Source organism: Euprymna scolopes, chromosome 29 (assembly GCF_053919585.1).
Source record: "Euprymna scolopes isolate OS-2025 chromosome 29, ASM5391958v1, whole genome shotgun sequence".
Classification (NCBI taxonomy): domain Eukaryota; kingdom Metazoa; phylum Mollusca; class Cephalopoda; order Sepiida; family Sepiolidae; genus Euprymna; species Euprymna scolopes.
In genome coordinates this window covers 65391031-65408687 of record NC_136510.1, presented here as the reverse complement: position 1 = coordinate 65408687, position 17657 = coordinate 65391031, and the positions used below count along the sequence as shown (strand labels likewise).

General features: G+C 32.6%; 1 protein-coding gene across 4 annotated transcripts in view; it reads right to left on the bottom strand.

The window, feature by feature from the left end:
* Positions 1–17657, bottom strand: part of LOC145252670 (uncharacterized) — a 487453-nt gene that overhangs the window by 252568 nt on the left and 217228 nt on the right. The gene's annotated exons all lie outside the window — the stretch shown is intronic.

The following is a 17657-nucleotide window of genomic DNA, read 5'->3' as shown; positions in this document are numbered from 1 at the left end:
CTGTAAAATGCATAGATGTATATTTGCGCATGCATAGAAAAGCACTTTAAGTCGAGTTCCATTTTTTTTTTAATTTGTTACCTTTTAGCAGTTATTTATACAAGGTAAAGAACAAATCGATTTTGTTTCATAGGTCCTAATTCCTTATATACCAAAAATTGACAAAAGAGTTTGATAAAAACCGTTTCTTAGACAGAAAGACAAGTTCAATTACACACACACACACACACACACACACACACACACACACACACACACACACACACACACACACACACACACACACAGAGTCATCCACAAACAGTACTGTTTCGCTGTTTCACAGCTCATCAGTGCAGCTAAACAGGCAATATATATATATATATATATATATATATATATATATATATATATATATATATATATACACTAACAAAAGTATCCGTCGTTGACTGGGTTCAAAAACAGCCTACAGAAAATGGACTCTGATTTATGAAAATATGATAGGTTATGAAAAGGAAGGGTTGTAAAGAGATAGCTTCGAATTTGGAGGTATCAAAACCAAAGCAAAATATGATGAAAGTAAAAATAAAATAGATAAACCCCATAATTTATTATACCATACCTGTTCACACTGAAACATTTATCACAATATTCTGTGGATCTATATTAAAAAACCTTGTTAAACTTTGTGACATATTTCCATTCTTTGGAGGTCAGGCGCGAACGAACACCCCATAATTTTATTATATCATATTTCTTGAAACTGAAACATAATTATCAAAGTATACTTACGCAGATAGATATGAAAAGTCTTTATTAAAGTTTGTGTCTATTTCCATTCTATGGAGGCCAGGCGCGAACATAGGCCCCACAATTTTATTATACCATCCCTATTTAAGTTAAAACATACTTATCAAAGTATTCTTATGTACATCTATATGAAAAACACTTGTAAACGTTTATTTTAAATTTTTAAATTTTTTATTTCCATACTTTGTGGATCAGGCGCATACGCAGACCCCACAATTTTAATGAATCATCATTATGCCAGATCATACATATCCATTCCTGTGTCTCTCTCGATACATCTTCTATCATTATATGTAATCAGTTTCCTATAATAGTCAACCATATAGGAGCCTATTCGTGACCAGATACACACACAGACGTCCAGCTTTATATTATACTAGCAATGGGTGCCTGTCGTTGCCCGGGTGTTTGGAGGGGTATGCTGAGCAAAAAAAAAAAAAGGGTCAATTTTTTTAACTTTGACCACTATTATGACCTCTTAAAATTTATTGTTTTGGGCTCAAGTTCAGTTATTAAGTTAGATCCATGTCCAAGGAACCTATATCTAAAATTTCAAGTGTTTAGATCCAAAATTGTCGGAGGAGTTTGGTAGAGTTCTCAACGGTCAAATCGTTGAACTTAGACTCCTTAATCGCCAAATTACGTCGATTTTCCCAAATCTCAGTACCCTGTATATAAATTTCGAGTCTGTAGACTTAAAATTCACAGAGCTATTTATGGAAATTCACAGAGTTATTTATGGAAATGTACACAGACACGTTCACTTATATATATATATATATATATATATATATATATATATATATATATATATATATATATATATATATATATATATATATATATAACATAACTTGACAGCTAGACAGGCACTGCTTAACTTATTTTGTTTTCAAGTAAGATCTTTGACTTACTTGTTGTTTCATCAAATACTTCTGCATGCAAAATCCGATCCCGCATTTTGCTAATTCCTATCCTCTGCGGATTAAGGACTATCCATTTATCTAGTGTTTCCTTTTCAGATTAAATATGTTTTTAACTCATTTCAAAGTGTTTTTGAACATATTTTATTAACTGTTTGCTCAGATATATATATATATATATATATATATATATATATATATATATATATATATATATATATAAACATATAAAATATATGTATATACAACATAACATGTTTGTTTGTTTGTCTAAGAAATGGTCGGTTTCTCTCTTTCTCTCTCTCCCTCTCTCTCTCTCTCTCTCTCTATATATATATATATATATATATATATATATATATATATATATATATATATATATATATATATAGAGAGAGAGAGAGAGAGAGGGAGAGAGAGAGAGAAAGAGAAAGGGAGAGAAAAGAAATACGAAATGATGATGATGATGATGATGATGATGATGATGATGATGATGATGATGATGATGATGATGATCTTATTCACTGGCGCAGTGTTCCGTTGAATTCCGCCTTTATCTTTAAATGTAAAGTTAATCGCGCAAAAGAAAAAAGTAAACGGAACAGATCACAACGTTGCTAAAGACCGTTCGGTCATTAAACGGTTTCGTCACAGAGACTATTTTCTGACCAGCCAGTTTGGCAAATTTGTTTGAAGTAAGTTGATTCTGGTCCAAGGGATATAACTTCACCTACGTGAACAACCAATGTTATTTTGGAGAGGAACCTTTTTGTCTAATTAAGTTGGTTTTCGCACGACAAAGGATTCTTTCAATTTGAACTCTGCTAAACAAGGTGAATGCACTGTTATTGTTATCTGAATTGAATATCCAACAAAGAGGAGGATGCTCATGCTCTCCTCCATGGTTTCGGATGATTTCTTTGCGCCCCCTCAACGTGTCTTGCCCTGTTGCGTGATGAACAGAAAGTCAACCCGTTTCTGGGCTAAAGAAAGCCTCTATTAGTGTGCACTTGACCCATTTCTTTTTTATGGCTTCTTTTCTTCCGCTCCTTCGACCCTCTCCCCGACCAGATATCCAAACCCTCCTCAAATTGTTAAAACGAGAGAGAAAAAAAAAAATAGAAAAGATTCGCCGAGTGAATATTTGTGTATATGTGTTTTAGTCAAGCATGCCTGCATTAATGTAAATTTTGTGTTTTAGTTAAATGTCCGTTTAAAACCAAACTATTTTTAGTATGCACGTAAATTGATCGAATAAAATAATTTTCAAAATTACTTAGTTTCTAATCAGTTAAAGCCAAAGTTTCTGCCAGCTACACTGGAAAGGAAATTTTCTGAAGATGAGATAAAAGAGCGATGAAACATGTTTTAAAAAATACATTGATTTCGTATGAGATGCGAAAGAAAAAGAAGCTGTACACGCATCTGTGGGAACATGATGAGAATTGGTAGCCAACCGGATGTTAACGCATCCACCATGAGAGACAAAATGATAAATCGTCTTTTGCACATGGCTCCACGCATCGCGTCCGCTTGGGAAGAAAAAAAATAAGATAACCACAAAATAATTATCGACCAATGGCAGAGATCCGTGCCAAAAATAAACATCTCAAATATTACAGTCACTGGGAGCCAGTTTGCGATTATAAAACGAGGGTATTTGAGGGAACCAAAAAGAGGGAAGAGGAGATTTCGCCCTGCTGCCTCAGTGAACGCACGGACGGATTCTCCCACTCGAGCTAAAGAGAGGAGATTCGCCCTGCTGCGTCAGTGAACGCACGGACAGATTCTCCCACCCGACCTAAAGAGATGAAGAAGAAAAAGAAATAAGGCACCAGTGAACTGAAGCCGACTACGCTCTCATGTTATGGGCCAAACGCCTTCAATTCTAAACAATGCCTAATTCACACAAACCAAAGAAGAGAGAAGGAGAAAGAAGACGAAGACGCCGGGCTGCTAGCGCTGATGAAAGGAGTCACTCGCTTTCCAGTTACAAGCCAGAACACGCATCACCGACAGTAGGATGACCGGCCTACTCTAACCCTCTCCATCGTCCAAAAATAAGTTACATTTTACGAACATTCATTCCTTGTCAATTCATACATACCTACAAACATTTTACGAACATTCATCTCCTTTGTTAAATCATATTCCATCCTACGAACACTTTGCCTCTCCTAATACGAATTGTTGGTAGTAAATAAAATCGGTTCTCAACCTTCAATATTCGTCTTTAATTATATGGAGTCAGAATCTACACACTTCCAACGTTATTCATTTCATGTATTCTTTGTTGTGACCTCTATGGCATCCTTTCCCCACCTCCAATCCTTTTTTATAAATACCCAGGCCATACATCCCACACGTAAGTTCTACAGCAAACCCTATTCTCCCCAATGGTTTACTTCTACTTCCGCAGCTGCCATTGCTCAGAGGCAGCATGCATACCACAGGTTTATTCAGCATAAGTTCAGTAAAAGCAAACAAAGTAATTGTAAGAAAGAAGTAGCGACAGCTAAGAGAAACCACAAGAAAATGCAGAAATTAGTGATTTCTGGAAAATCTACAACAGTGTAGTAATTAATGGGCAATCAACAATTCCCCCACTATCCAACAATCATGAGGTTGTTTGCACGACAACCGAGAAAGCTAGCATGTTTGTCCGTCAGTTTGTTTCAAACTCTACCTGGAACCAGCAAACCATTCCTTCCCTGATTTTCCTTTGCGGACAGTAATCACTCTAAATGATCTGAAAATCATCCCTTCTCAAGTACATGATATCATAAATAACCTAGACACCTTAAAAGCATATGGACCTGATGTCATCCCGGCTGTACTATTAAAACAATGCTCCACTGAGGTTGCTCCAATTCTCAACTTTTCAACAAATGCCTTAATGAATCTTGCTTCCTTGACTGTTGGAAAACTACTTCTGTGGTACCAGTTTATAAGAATTCTGGCGAAAAAACTGACCCATTAAATTATCGCCCAATTAGCCTCCTTTCTCTTTTTGCCAAACTATTTAAGTCCATAATTAATCAAGCTCTAGTCCACCACCTTACAGTTTTTAAACTTCTATCTGCCCATCGATATGGATTTAGGCAAGCCCATTCTACTGTAGATATCCTAACTGTACTCACTGAACATATATACCATGCACTGGATAAGGCAGGGGATATATCTAGGGCTACTGCCCTAGATATATTTAAGGCTTTTGACAGGGTATAACACGACGATCTTCACATGAAAATCAGATCCTATGGTACTACTGGACGAATACTTAACATAATTAAATCCATCTTATAAGAGAAGAATCCAGGGTGTCCTCAATGGTTGTACATCTAAATAATATGACATAAATGCGGGTGTACCTCAGGGGTCGATCCTTGGATATTTATTATTCCTGATATTCATAAATGACCTCCCTGATAAAATAGTCTTTGAGATGGGCATATTTGCCGACAACACCACACTCTTTAACAGGCACAAGGGAAAACGAACGAATACATATCCAAGGCAATGGTGGAAACTCTATAGAAAGACTTCCAATCTGTAGTGGAATGGGGTCAAATATGGATGGTAACGTACAATGCTGCTACAACTATGGTTTGTGGATTAATAAATACATTCGAAAAATTATAGTATAAAGATTCAGGGTACAATTTGAAATGAGTTTTATGTGTTAGTTTTCATGTAAAGAAAATCACCAGTATTTTGACCCACCTAAGAGAAAGAAATATATAATATAAATCACTTTAAATATAAGTACAAACTATGGCTAAGAAGTATCTATCTTACAGAATATAGATATGTTAAGCTAATATATGCCTTAGCAATAGAAATATATAGATGTTTAGTATTTATTGATCTATAAAAAAGTCAGCCATCTAAAGTTAAGGACCGGAAGCTAAACCCCTATCCCAAGATACGTGCAAAGTTTTACACACTGTTTAATTGGACACGTCATAAGATAAACATCCGGTCATCTATACGTCATGATATGTGTGTGTTGTCTTCCTATGTCCGTTAATCTTACAGAGAGGAAAAAGTTAAACATTCATAGTGCAAGACATTTGTTAGCTCGTCCTTGAAAAGCAATAACTTCTTCATTCATAACAATGCAAAGGATAAAGTTTGTAACATTCATAACAATGCAAATTATAAACTTTGTAACATTCATATCAATGCAAATGATACACTTTGTAACATTCATAACAATGCAAATTATAAACTTTGTAACATTCATAACAATGCAAATGATACACTTTGTAACATTCATAACAATGCAAATTATAAACTTTGTAACATTCATAACAATGCAAATGATACACTTTGTAACATTCATAACAATGCAAATGATAAAGTTTGTAACATTCATAACAATGCAAATAATAAATTTTGTAACATTCATAACAATGCAAATGATAAACTTTGTAACATTCATAACAATGCAAATGATAAACTTTGTAACATTCATAACAATGCAAATGATAAACTTTGTAACATTCATAACAATGCAAATTATAAACTTTGTAACATTCATAACAATGCAAATGATAAACTTTGTAACATTCATAACAATGCAAATGATAAACTTTGTAACATTCATAACAATGCAAATGATAAACTTTGTAACATTCATAACAATGCAAATGATAAACTTTGTAACATTCATAACAATGCAAATGATAAACTTTGTAACATTCATAACAATGCAAATTATAAACTTTGTAACATTCATGACAATGCAAATGATAAACTTTGTAACATTCATAACAATGCAAATGATACACTTTGTAAACTTCATAACAATGCAAATGATAAACTTTGTAACATTCATAACAATGCAAATGATAAACTTTGTAACATTCATAACAATGCAAATGATAAAGTTTGTAACATTCATAACAATGCAAATAATAAATTTTGTAACATTCATAACAATGCAAATTATAAACTTTGTAACATTCATGACAATGCAAATGATAAACTTTGTAACATTCATAACAATGCAAATGATAAACTTTGTAACATTCATAACAATGCAAATGATAAACTTTGTAACATTCATAACAATGCAAATAATAAATTTTGTAACATTCATAACAATGCAAATTATAAACTTTGTAACATTCATGACAATGCAAATGATAAACTTTGTAACATTCATAACAATGCAAATGATAAACTTTGTAACATTCATAACAATGCAAATGATAAACTTTGTAACATTCATAACAATGCAAATGATAAACTTTGTAACATTCATAACAATGCAAATGATAAACTTTGTAACATTCATAACAATGCAAATGATAAACTTTGTAACATTCATAACAATGCAAATGATAAACTTTGTAACATTCATAACAATGCAAATGATAAACTTTGTAACATTCATAACAATGCAAATGATAAACTTTGTAACATTCATAACAATGCAAATGATAAACTTTGTAACATTCATAACAATGCAAATGATAAACTTTGTAACATTCATAACAATGCAAATGATAAACTTTGTAACATTCATAACAATGCAAATGATAAACTTTGTAACATTCATAACAATGCAAATTATAAACTTTGTAACATTCATAACAATGCAAATGATAAACTTTGTAACATTCATAACAATGCAAATGATAAACTTTGTAACATTCATAACAATGCAAATGATAAACATTGTAACATTCATAACAATGCAAATGATAAACTTTGTAACATTCATAACAATGCAAATGATAAAGTTTGTAACATTCATAACAATGCAAATGATAAACTTTGTAACATTCATAACAATGCAAATGATAAACTTTGTAACATTCATAACAATGCAAATTATAAACTTTGTAACATTCATAACAATGCAAATGATAAACTTTGTAACATTCATAACAATGCAAATGATAAACTTTGTAACATTCATAACAATGCAAATGATAAACTTTGTAACATTCATAACAATGCAAATGATAAACTTTGTAACATTCATAACAATGCAAATGATAAACTTTGTAACATTCATAACAATGCAAATGATAAACTTTGTAACATTCATAACAATGCAAATGATAAACTTTGTAACATTCATAACAATGCAAATGATAAACTTTGTAACATTCATAACAATGCAAATGATAAACTTTGTAACATTCATAACAATGCAAATGATAAACTTTGTAACATTCATAACAATGCAAATGATAAACTTTGTAACATTCATAACAATGCAAATGATAAACTTTGTAACATTCATAACAATGCAAATGATAAACTTTGTAACATTCATAACAATGCAAATGATAAACTTTGTAACATTCATAACAATGCAAATGATAAACTTTGTAACATTCATAACAATGCAAATGATAAACTTTGTAACATTCATAACAATGCAAATGATAAACTTTGTAACATTCATAACAATGCAAATTATAAACTTTGTAACATTCATAACAATGCAAATGATAAACTTTGTAACATTCATAACAATGCAAATGATAAACTTTGTAACATTCATAACAATGCAAATGATAAACTTTGTAACATTCATAACAATGCAAATGATAAACTTTGTAACATTCATAACAATGCAAATGATAAACTTTGTAACATTCATAACAATGCAAATGATAAACTTTGTAACATTCATAACAATGCAAATGATAAACTTTGTAACATTCATAACAATGCAAATGATAAACTTTGTAACATTCATAACAATGCAAATGATAAACTTTGTAACATTCATAACAATGCAAATGATAAACTTTGTAACATTCATAACAATGCAAATGATAAACTTTGTAACATTCATAACAATGCAAATGATAAACTTTGTAACATTCATAACAATGCAAATGATAAACTTTGTAACATTCATAACAATGCAAATGATAAACTTTGTAACATTCATAACAATGCAAATGATAAACTTTGTAACATTCATAACAATGCAAATGATAAACTTTGTAACATTCATAACAATGCAAATGATAAACTTTGTAACATTCATAACAATGCAAATGATAAACTTTGTAACATTCATAACAATGCAAATGATAAACTTTGTAACATTCATAACAATGCAAATGATAAACTTTGTAACATTCATAACAATGCAAATGATAAACTTTGTAACATTCATAACAATGCAAATGATAAACTTTGTAACATTCATAACAATGCAAATGATAAACTTTGTAACATTCATAACAATGCAAATGATAAACTTTGTAACATTCATAACAATGCAAATGATAAACTTTGTAACATTCATAACAATGCAAATGATAAACTTTGTAACATTCATAACAATGCAAATGATAAACTTTGTAACATTCATAACAATGCAAATGATAAACTTTGTAACATTCATAACAATGCAAATGATAAACTTTGTAACATTCATAACAATGCAAATGATAAACTTTGTAACATTCATAACAATGCAAATGATAAACTTTGTAACATTCATAACAATGCAAATGATAAACTTTGTAACATTCATAACAATGCAAATGATAAACTTTGTAACATTCATAACAATGCAAATGATAAACTTTGTAACATTCATAACAATGCAAATGATAAACTTTGTAACATTCATAACAATGCAAATGATAAACTTTGTAACATTCATAACAATGCAAATGATAAACTTTGTAACATTCATAACAATGCAAATGATAAACTTTGTAACATTCATAACAATGCAAATGATAAACTTTGTAACATTCATAACAATGCAAATGATAAACTTTGTAACATTCATAACAATGCAAATGATAAACTTTGTAACATTCATAACAATGCAAATGATAAACTTTGTAACATTCATAACAATGCAAATGATAAACTTTGTAACATTCATAACAATGCAAATGATAAACTTTGTAACATTCATAACAATGCAAATGATAAACTTTGTAACATTCATAACAATGCAAATGATAAAGTTTGTAACATTCATGACAATGCAAATGATAAACTTTGTAACATTCATAACAATGCAAATGATAAACTTTGTAACATTCATAACAATGCAAATGATAAACTTTGTAACATTCATAACAATGCAAATGATAAACTTTGTAACATTCATAACAATGCAAATGATAAACTTTGTAACATTCATAACAATGCAAATGATAAACTTTGTAACATTCATAACAATGCAAATGATAAACTTTGTAACATTCATAACAATGCAAATGATAAACTTTGTAACATTCATAACAATGCAAATGATAAACTTTGTAACATTCATAACAATGCAAATGATAAACTTTGTAACATTCATAACAATGCAAATGATAAATTTGTAACATTCATAACAATGCAAATTATAAACTTTGTAACATTCATAACAATGCAAATGATAAACTTTGTAACATTCATAACAATGCAAATGATAAACTTTGTAACATTCATAACAATGCAAATGATAAACTTTGTAACATTCATAAAAATGCAAATTATAAACTTTGTAACATTCATAACAATGCAAATGATAAACTTTGTAACATTCATAACAATGCAAATGATAAACTTTGTAACATTCATAAAAATGCAAATTATAAACTTTGTAACATTCATAACAATGCAAATGATAAACTTTGTAACATTCATAACAATGCAAATGATAAACTTTGTAACATTCATAACAATGCAAATTATAAACTTTGTAACATTCATGACAATGCAAATGATAAACTTTGTAACATTCATAAAAATGCAAATTATAAACTTTGTAACATTCATAACAATGCAAATAATAAACTTTGTAACATTCATAACAATGCAAATGATAAACTTTGTAACATTCATAACAATGCAAATAATAAACTTTGTAACATTCATAACAATGCAAATGATAAACTTTGTAACATTCATAAAAATGCAAATTATAAACTTTGTAACATTCATAACAATGCAAATAATAAACTTTGTAACATTCATAACAATGCAAATGATAAACTTTGTAACATTCATAACAATGCAAATGATAAACTTTGTAACATTCATAACAATGCAAATAATAAACTTTGTAACATTCATAACAATGCAAATTATAAACTTTGTAACATTCATAACAATGCAAATGATAAACTTTACAAACGTTACACATTAATTTCAAGTCGTGATTCCCAACTTTAAATTTATTGAATTAAAAAGAAGTGTGACAGCAATAAGATGATTAGTTTTACTTGGACATCGAAAGTTAATTAGTTACCATTTTTTTAAATGTGAGACTACGGTGAAAGTAAAATAGAAATTTCAAAATAGTCATCATGTCTACAATTTGTGCTTATATAACATTTTTAATTACATTCTCTAATTTTATTTTTATTTCAATAAATGTTCGATTAAATCAATAAAAAATATCCTATGTGTTTTTATGGAAGTTACGTATACGCGATAAACATAGACACAGGCGCGTGAGAATTTGTCTGATATAGAAATCGTTAACACTGACTGAATGCAAATACTGATAATTTTTCAATATTTGCATTCCGTGAGTGTGCAGGCTGCAGGAGTTCGTGTAGGATTAGGGTTCGATCGTCAGTGATGGAAAACGAAAAGTTGAGTCAGTGAAGTAAGTCACGTTGTTTTTTTTTTCGTTTGTTTTTTTTTTTTTTTTTTTTTTAAGCAAAAACGTCATTCTTTAAGTCGTTTTTTTGTGTGTGTGTGTGTGTGTGTGTGTGTGTGTGTGTGTGTGTGTGTGTGTGTGTGTGTGTGTGTGTGTGTGTGTGAAGAGGAGCAGGGGATTATTGTTATTTTTACTTTAATTGTTTATTTATTTATTTAGTTTGAGGTTTGGATCAAGTCAATGGGTGAACATCCAGTCATCTATGGAAATATACGAAATATGAAATTGTATTGCATGTCGTACATTTTGTGATCCCTACTGTCCCTAAAACCCCAGCACTCACGATTTTTACATTAAACAAATAAGAAAGCAAGATATGAACGCTGGACAAATCAAAATGTAATAAATAAATAAATGATGATGATGATGATGATGATGATGATGATGATGATGATGATGATTTCTTTTTAAAAAAATTAAATGATACTTAACGAGGAATGTGAACCCTGCGTAAACGGGTTTTAATTTAATGGTTGATCCCTAAAAAGCGCACGTGCAAAAGGTTTTCATTGGTTCATTTAATCACGAAAACATTTTTGAAGGTACTATTTGAGGCAAAAAAAGGCCAACAGTATTATTTGAATATTTATGAAAAATAAATGTAGCAAAAATTAAAAGCATTTAGTGTGGAAAATATAATAATAAAAATAAATGAAAATAAAATAAAAATAAGCACGAAATAAAAGTATGAATCAAATTTAATAAGAAATAAAAGAACATTAAAAAAAAAAATACACGCTCGATTACAAAAATGTGTATGAGATATATACGATATACGAAAAAAGTGAAAGAAATTAAATTAAACCCCGTTGACGCAGGGTCCACATTCCCCGCGAAGTGCCGATTAAATAACCATGAAATTAATCTGACGTGATTGCTTTGAAAAGTTTTTTTTTTTCTATTGAATACGAACATACGAATCGAAAATAAAACTGTTTTAAAATTTTTAATGAAAAATATTTTTATTGAAAACTATTAGTTAATAACCATGTCCGTATATATAGACAATTAAAAATAATAAATGGGAATAATACGAAATAGACTTTCTTTGTTTTCAAAAAAGATATATTTCGTTGTTTCAAAATTAAAATTTGAAGTAGCAGAACAGCGCGAGCTGATAACGGTTGCTAGATGCAATCCAAAATCTACAAATATAACACAAATGGGAGCGGTTACACACGGCTCTGCGTCATGGGATCATAGATGTAATCCCTCTGTGGGCACGTCGTGCACACGGGCAAGAAGATGCGCACCAATACTGAATCCCAATGGTTTCACTTTATATTTCGCCTAGTGATGGCGTGGACCTCTGAAAATATAATCAGACACTCACTAATGATTGGAAATTACTGCTCTGATGCACAAAACGCGCACGAACCTAAGTCTGTGTGGCAATACCTTTAACACATTGGCTGGCCGCTTGACGGTGTGATTGAGTACCTCCTTTTTTTTTTTTACAAGGTGGTCACCACTTATCAAGGCCCGGAAGCCAATCAGGGATAAGGGTTATTGTAAGTAAAGTACGTTAGTGTGGAGATTTAATAAAGTGTCTACTTAAGGGGGCGGTTCATTAGGAATTTGTTTATGTTGGACTTGAAGACATCCAAGTGGGAAGCAGGCAGACGGAACAGAGTTCCACAGGCGTGCAGTTCTAAAAAAGAAGCTTTGTTCATGGAATCTACGTTTTGATTTAGGTATAGATAAAGAGTGTGGAAAGTTTTTAACAGTGGATTCAGCTAGACGGGTGTTTTTCGTAAAAGATTGGCAAAGGGGGACCAGAGATTGGAGTTCAGACGAGCACCTGCCATGGAAATAACGATAAAACAAAGACAGGCTCGCAATGTCTCTTCTGTGGGAGAGAGGTTGCAGGGAAGAGAAAAGCGCATCCCCCACTAAGACACGAAGTCTATTTTGTACTCTGTCAAGGTAGGATAGGCTGTTTTTTGCAGCTCCTGCCCAGATATGGCAACAGTATTCCATCCTTGGACGTACTTGGCTTTTATATAGATAGAGAATTGCATCAGTAGTGACATATCTTCTGGAGCGGTAGAAGGATCCCACCATCTTTCCAGCGACCTTGGCAACAGACTTGATGTACGTGTTCCATTTCAGATCAGGAGTGAAGGTCAAGCCCAGAAGCTTGTCAAAACATGGGGCTTCTCCTAGACGAGAGCCATTCATTTCAATTGATGCCAGATGGATATCAGAGCGTTGATGATGTAAAGATAGGAGTTTGGTTTTAGATGCATTAAAGGTAACCATCCACGTCTTCCCCCACTGAACCACGCGCTCGAGATCAGAGAATCAGAGAGAGCTTTACCATTTACAGCCTTTGATGTGCTGTCGTAGATGGTCGTGTCATCAGCATAATTGTCAATGAATGATTTAAGTATGTGTTTAGGGAGATCATTGATGTAGATCAGGAAGAGGGTTGGGCCCAGGATGAGCCCTTCAGGGACTCCAGCATTAATACTGCAGGCCTCTGATTTTTGTCCATCAACCACTACTCTTATGAGCCTATCGGAGAGAAATGATTTAATGATAGAGAAAACATTTCCAGTTATACTGTAGCTGGAAATCTTGTGAAGTAGGCCCTTATGCCATGCCTTATTGAAGGCCTTTGATATGTCAAGAGCAATTGCCCTAGAAATGAAGCCTTTGTCAAGAGATTCACTAATCCTATGAGATATAACTGTTAGCACATCTGCGGTAGATCTTGCAGAACGAAAACCATATTGTGTGTCACTAAGAAGGTTATTTCTGCTGAGGTGGTTGACTATTTCTCTATTTAATATGGATTCCAGCAACTTACTCATGACACACAGGAGACTTATAGGTCTGTACTGAGAGGGAGATGACTTATCACCTGAGTTCTTAAATACAGGGCATACTGATGAGGTTTTCCAGGGTGTTGGAAAGCACTTCTGCTTAAGGCAACGCTTAAACAGTTTCGTAAGTATGGGAGCAACTTCTTATTGAAGCTTTTTTAACACTATAAGTGGGATGCCGTCAGGACCAGTTGCTTTACTGGAATCAAGGTTCTTGATTAGCTTGGCGACCTCATGCACATATATTTGTATGTTATCTAGCGAGTTCTGTGTTATAAGAGGAAATATGGGGAGTTGATGGCCTTCGTCGCATAGAGTAGAATTAGCTGCAAAGTTCTTGGCAAATAGTTTGGCCTTGTCTGAAGCTGACGAGATGACCTCAGGTCCATTGATAATGGTTGAGATAGAACGCACACTCCTGTTCAGGATCCTATTTGTTATTTGCCAAAACTGGTGGGAACCAAGCCGCTGATCAGCTACTTTGGATTTAACAGACTGGGCATATAGCTCTCTTGCATTTTTTTATTACTCTTTTACAGTGGTTGCTGGCGTTCCTGAAAGCAGCTTTAGTCTCAGTGCATCTATTACATTGGTAGCTATGGAAAAAGTGATTTTTGTGCGCGATGGCACCAGCACATTCTGGAGAGAACCATGGCTGGCTGGTAGGTTTTTGTTGGAATTTTTTAGATGGTATGAATCGGTCTATGTCTTATGGTGAGCTACGATGTTCACCCTTTCGCTGCCGGAAGTTCAAGTGCCCCGAAACGTTTTCTGCGCATGCGGCTAGAGGCGCCTTTTTACTAAATTACTTTAAAAATTCAATGTTTTGATTTTCTGACCAATCAGAGAATTTTCCAAGTCGGAAATTCGGTGTCTGTGGGAGCCGATGAGAATCTTTAAAAGAGCTCTGTATTTTCCAAAAAAAACAGTTAACAAAAATTCAGAGATAGTGTTGGAAGGCATATATCACTACTGTCTGCAACTCAACTTTAACAAGACAACACTTTGAACATAACAGTCAGCTAATCAGACAATGTGGGCGAACACACAGACACAGAAACTAACTTTTGCATTCCCCCTTTTATTATCGTATGCTCACTTGAAATTAAGTTTATGAAAATAATTATTTTAAAACTTCTCACATTTTTCAATGAACCTTCCAGAGTGATTAATTAACTCTACTCAAAAACTTTCAGTGAAAATTATTTTATATAGTTGAGTGAGGAAGTTTTCTTTACGATTTACACACCCGTGAACTAATCACGGCTCTTGAATTATCAACTCAAACTTCCTCGAAATCTCAAACTAATTTCCCCCTTTTGTTCACTCATAAATGAACTATTATTTTCAATGAAAATATTTCCTAAAATGTAATAAATCTTTTTCCTTTTATAAATTGAGAGTTAACCTTGTTTGTTATGTTGATATATTTTCTACGAAAGAACCTCGTAAATTCGACTCTCTGTCTCGCTCTCTTTACTTCTTTTCCCCACAATAATAACATTAATTAATAATAATTAAAAAAAAAAAAAAAAAAAAGGAATAGACCAAAGCCTACAATTTACCATTCGGTCAGGTCTGATACTATAGAGGACACATCCTTTTTAAACATGAAATGCAGAGGTAGATCAGATATAAATGTACGGAATGTTTTGATTATGCGGATATGCTGTTTGGGTGTCAGATTTCACTGTAGATCTGGAATTAACTAGGTTACTTTCAAATCAACAGGAAATCAATGATTAATGAAAACTACGGAGATCATTATGCTTAACAAAAATAATTATTTTCATAAAACAATTTCAGATACAGTATGCACAAAGAAAAATGAAACAATTCGGGTTTCTCTCAGATTTGAGAAAACCAAACTTTTTGGGCGCAGGATTTTCAACTTAATTCGATTTTCGCTGCGAGGTTTAAGACAAGATTTATGTTTGTGTCTGTCTATTCGATCGTGTTGAAAGTCTCTCTTTCCACTTTGCTCTTTCAGGCCAAAGCCGATGTGTGTTGTCTGGCAGCCAGTAAACCCAGTTTCTCCTATCTGCTAAAACAAATGGTTTTATGAAAACCACTAATTTGATCCCATTTTTCTGAGATTAAAACTTCCTCCTCTCTTCTTTTTTCTTTCTTTTTCCTTTTTTCTTCTGAATTTCTTTTTTGGGGATCTTCCATTTGATATGCATTCGCCATTCTCTTTCTAGCAAAAACGAAATCAAAACTATTTATTTATTTTTCAATATTCAACAGATGGCCGTGAAATGACGAGTTTCACTGATGTCGGCTAGCCCTTCGTCCACGGTTGTCATCTTCATTTACCATTGAAATATTTACTTTTCTGAATATCCAACACCGGAAAATATTTTTATTATTTTTCCAATGAATCTGGGATTTTTGACCAAGTGTGAAACACACCAGCAAGGCAATCTGGTGTTGCCGGCATTAGAATTACACAAGCAGTATCTTTTTTCTTTCCTCCATGAATTAAATTTAAAAGAAAACTTTCATATGAATACAACGGAATTAGGATTAGGCTAGCTGGTCATGTTTTACAATAGACAACAACAACGAAAAAGTGATCGAAAAACAAATATACAACAAATAAATGTTATCAAAGAGAAGTTATTCTTCTACCTAGCTGGGTAAGTTTTTTATATTTTGAGTCATTTTAAACGATTATTTAGTTCGAGAAAACAGATAGTGTCGAGCAACGAGCATTATGTGAGAACAAGCAAAAAATGGCTGACACAATAGGGTCACGTCTTTGAAGTCTGGATGATTGTTCAAAAATAGAAAAACAACCGATGCTATTTGATTATTTTATTTTAGTTTTGATTTTGTGTCATTATTGAGACTTTAAAGATGCAAGAGTCACATCGGCCATCACTTGATTCCAGTAGCGAGAAGTCCTGGACGACTAGAAACAATGCGAATGGTGTTATTTCAGATTTTTTCTGCTCTTAGACTAATTGTACAAGGCTTGAGAGTTTAGTCTACTATTTAAGTTATAATTAGAGGATTTATGGAATCGTGCCGCTTCCAGTGGTATTAGTGGAAGTGGTTGCCTCAACAGAAATCGAACCTAACGCACGGAGACCAACGCACAGTTATAATATTACGCCACGCCAATTCCATGAAATTATGCGTGTGCGTGTGCGCGCACGCGTACTCCTACGTGCGTGCGTGCGTGTGCCTGTGTGTGTGTGTGTGTGTGTGTGTGAGAGAGAGAGAGAGAGAGAGAGAGAGAGAGAGAGAGAGAGAGAGATAATTTTGTGTAAATGTTTGAGTGCCCAAACTATGACATACAAAGTTATGAATATGAAAGGGATAAAAGGAATAAGTAGTAAAAGAAAAGGTGTGTGTGTGTGTGTGTGTGTGTGTGTGTGTGTGTGTGTGTGTGTGTGTGTGTGTGTGTGTGTGTGTGTGTGTGTGAATATCTAGGAAGAAGGTGGGTAGGGAAGA